At 46.7% G+C, this 3,992-nt stretch overlaps 1 non-coding gene across 1 annotated transcript; it reads left to right on the top strand.

Moving 5' to 3' along the window:
• The first annotated feature begins 1,624 nt into the window (after positions 1–1,624).
• Positions 1,625–1,698, top strand: TRNAT-AGU. Its single transcript has one exon. It is a non-coding gene; the product is annotated as a tRNA-Thr (tRNA).
• The last annotated feature ends 2,294 nt before the right edge of the window (positions 1,699–3,992 follow it).

The following is a 3,992-nucleotide window of genomic DNA, read 5'->3' as shown; positions in this document are numbered from 1 at the left end:
TGACTCCAAGATCTCTCTTGAGTGGCAACAGCTATTTTTGGCCTCGTCATTTTATATGTATAGTTGGGATTATGTTTTCCAATGTGCATCACTTTGCATTTATCAACAAATCTGCCATTTTGTTGCCCTTTCACCCAGTTTTGTGAGCTCTTTTAGTAACTCTTCTCAGGCTGCTTTGGACTTAACTTTCCTGAGTAGTTTTGGATCATCTGTAAATTTTGCCACCTCGCTGTTTACCACTTTTTCCAGATCATTTATGAATATGTTGAATAGCACTTGTCCCAGACCCCCTGGGGGGCACCACTATTGACCTCTCTCCATTTTGAAAACTCACCATTTATTCCTACCTTGTAACCAGTTATTTACCCATGAGAGGACCTTCCCTCTCATCCCATGAGAGTGTAATAGAGCAGAATAGGGCTTCCTTGGGAGGGGGCGTGAATTGAGAATATATCAGGGGGTTGTGCACATTTACTGTCCTGGTGAAAAAGTGTGTCTGATACTCAGTCTTTGCTGCGCCTGCCGGCTGTGACTGCTGAGGACATTTTCCTTCTCTGCTCCAGGGTCTCTCCTCTGCCAGATTCTCAGCAAGTCAGGCCCCCTGCAGACTATGGCAGAGCAGTTTGGTAATAGGCTGCAGAACTCACTACGTAAGAATGTAGCTGCTGTAGCACCTTGACTGTCCATGGGCCAAATCCTGCAGCCCTTGTAGCCCAGGATAACCTCCCACTGATGGTGATGGGAATTGAGCCTTTGGAACTAGCTGCTGGTACCTGAGGTCTCAGCTATGGATTAAACTGGTGGCAAACACAGCTTCAGCCAAAGAAGTGAAGGATGTAAGTGAAAGAGCAAAGCTGGCCATCTGGGGAGCTGCTGCAGTCCCATCACCACAGCTGGAAGGGAGAAGAGGAAAAACTCCCTAAAGTGCTGGGAGCAGCCCGGGGAAAAGGAAGTTTGTCAGTGAGATCAGTAGCAATAACTGTGAAATGACGGAGTGCTTTCTCCTCTGTGCCGACATGGCTGAATTGTGTTGCTTTACTGTGAGAATAAGCTTTAAAATATCCTGCTCCAATTTCAGGATGGGTCTGTAACCATAATCAGTCTCTGTGGGAAGTGGCCTCTGGATAGTGATCTTTGGGAAGAGCTGGCTGAAGAGCCTTCCTACTCACCAGGAGATCCTGGCTTGGCCTGCCAGTTCCTCCTTGCTGAACCTGGCTTTTCTGTCAAGCTCCTTTCTTTTATTTCTTCTCATGAAAGGAAAAGACCTCACTGCACAATCCTTGTAAGTGCTTTTTCAAGACACAAAGACCCTTCCTTGCAGCTAAGTCTTGGAAAGTGTTAAATGGCAAGTCTGGAGCTGATGGAAAGGTTACCATGACTCAGAGTTGAGCTGAAGCTGCTGTGACTGAAACACAGAGCACTAATCAGTATCTGATCACAGCAGCTGGTGGGAGAAGCGCATGTTAGAAGCCCTCTGTCAGCTCAACTGTGGCTTTCTGTGCACTGAGCCAGCCTGCTCAAGGTCTGCAAGTCTTGAGGGAAATGGGGAACAGTTTTACTTTGGAATTTGAAGGTGTAGTTTTGGACCATCAAGTGTAGTGGTTGCAAATGTCCTCTTGGGGAAGGCACCATGGCTTAGTAGGCTAAAGCACCTGTCTAGTAAGCAGGAGATCCCGGGTTCAACTCCCAGTGGTGCCTTGTTTTATAGCTGTTGTCTCCTCTGCTCACATTTTCCTGTGTCCTTCTAGGAAACAGAAGAGACCTCCCTTTACGATCCAAGTAATTGCTTGTGAAGGAAAAGGCTTCTTTCCAGCAGAGCATTGGAGAGAATCAAATCCTCAGTCTGGAGTTGATCAAAAGGCTATTGGCATTGGCAAGGAGGTTGCTCCGGCTGCAATATGTTGTGTCAGGAGAGGCTGTGTTGGGCACCCATGCAATTCGCTGGGGATATCTGTGCACAGAGCCCCTTCTACAGGGTTCTCTGCAGGGCTTGCAGGAAATGGAGAATGACTGTCCTTTCACCTTTCATGTTATTGTTGATGAAAAATGGAGCAGTTTGGGGAGAAGTCCCAGAACGTGGCACCATGGCAGAGCTTGCCAAGAGAGCTGCTGGATAAAGAGCAGATTCAGGATCCAGCATCCAGTGCTGCCTTGCTGAACGTGCCTCCTCTTGTCCCCTTTTGGTCAATCTTTTTTGTTAATGGAGAAGCCCGACTCTGGCTAGCTATACAAATGCTTGCAAAAGAAACGGGTCTTTTTGCTGACAACTGTCAAAAGGAGGCTTTGGATAAACATGGAAACAAGGTTAAGGTCACTGTAACTCATCTTGCATGTGCAGTTGTTGAAGCTACAAGGCAGAGCACTAAGCACAGTATTACCACGGCTGGTCACAGCAGGATCTCTGTGTGGTGGGATCCGCGGGGTACAATCCCAAACTGTGGAACTGCTCTGTTCTCTTATCTCTCCAGCCTGGGCTGTGTCTTACAATGCTGCACTAGTGACAAGCAGCAAAACCCCCTCCGTGTGCTGTGATCACTCAGCCAACAACATGCAGCAATGCACCCAACTAAGTTGCATGAATGCTCTATAAGCCACTCCTCAATTATACATAGAGAGACACCAGCATATCTCCCCAGCCCTCAGCCTTGCACCTCAGAAATGTACCATCTTACACTGCTCAAAACCTCTTGAAAAGTGCAAGCTCATTAATTAATTCACCACTTCCTCAAAAAGAAAGTGAATATGCACCAGCCTTTTTAATCTGAGCAGCTTTCCCAAGCACTTTGGACAATTTCACAAGTCAGTGTAAAACATTAAAATAAGTTTATTAACTACAGAAAGATAGATTGTAAGTGATTATAAGTGTTAGGCAGAGAGGTCAAAGTTGGTTACATAAATGAAAATAGAATCTCAGTGTGACATTCTAGACCTTTGGGGGAGCGGCTGTAACCCCCATATTCCTAATTTTCATATAATTGTGATCTTACATATAGAGCATGACTTGTAAGGTATCAGGGGAAAGGATATGATCTGCTGCAAGTCATTTCTCTACCCATCTATGTATACCATTCATGCATATGAAGTTATGAGAATTGTGCAGTATGGTTGTCACTATGTTGTAAGTTGGGGGAATCAGCCGTCACCTGCATGAGGCCACACACGGGGAATTGCTCAGCCTTGCTTGGAGAGACGCAGTGATGCTCACCTGACTCTGAAGAGGGCCACAAAGCCAATGGGGAAGAAAGGACATGATAAAAGAGAGAGACATTTGCCATGCTTTTCCTCTCTCTTCCACCTCCACCACCACACCAAGTGACTGAAGAGCTGATGAAACGGGAGAGCCTGGCTGAAAAGCAACCAGCCAGACTGTGGTGAGAAGCATCTAAGTTTGTAAGGGCACTGAAAGAGTTAAGATCAGCTTAGAATGTGTTTTGCTTTTATTTCACAAAAACAGCGAGGAGTCTGGTGGCACCATAAGGACTAAGAGATTTATTTGGGCATAAGCGTTCATAGGTCAAAAACACACTTCTTCAGATGCATGGAGTGAAAATTGCAGATACAGGCATAAATATATATTGGAACATGAAGTGAAGGGAGTTACCTTACAAGGGGAGAACCAGTGTTTGAAGGCTAACGCTTTGGCTACACTTACACTTCAAAGTGCTGCCGTGCTTTGAAGCGCTAAGTGTAGTCAAAGCGCCAGCGCTGGGAGAGAGCTCTCCCAGCGCTGTCCGTACTCCACCTCCCTGTGGGGAATAACGGACAGCGCTGGGAGCCGCGCTCCCAGCGCTGGGGCTTTGACTACACTGGCGCTTTGCAGCGCTGCAATTTGCAGCACTGGAGAGGGTGTGTTTTCACACCCTGCTGCAGCCCTGCAAATTTGCAAGTGTAGCCAAGGCCTAATTCAGTCAGGGTGGATGTGGTCCACTCGCAATAATTGATGGGGAGGTGTCAATACCAAGAGAGGGAAAATTGTTTTTGTAGTGAGCCAG

This window comes from Mauremys mutica, unplaced genomic scaffold, assembly GCF_020497125.1.
Source record: "Mauremys mutica isolate MM-2020 ecotype Southern unplaced genomic scaffold, ASM2049712v1 Super-Scaffold_100095, whole genome shotgun sequence".
Classification (NCBI taxonomy): Eukaryota; Metazoa; Chordata; order Testudines; family Geoemydidae; genus Mauremys; species Mauremys mutica.
This window is presented reverse-complemented; position numbering and strand designations above follow the sequence as displayed.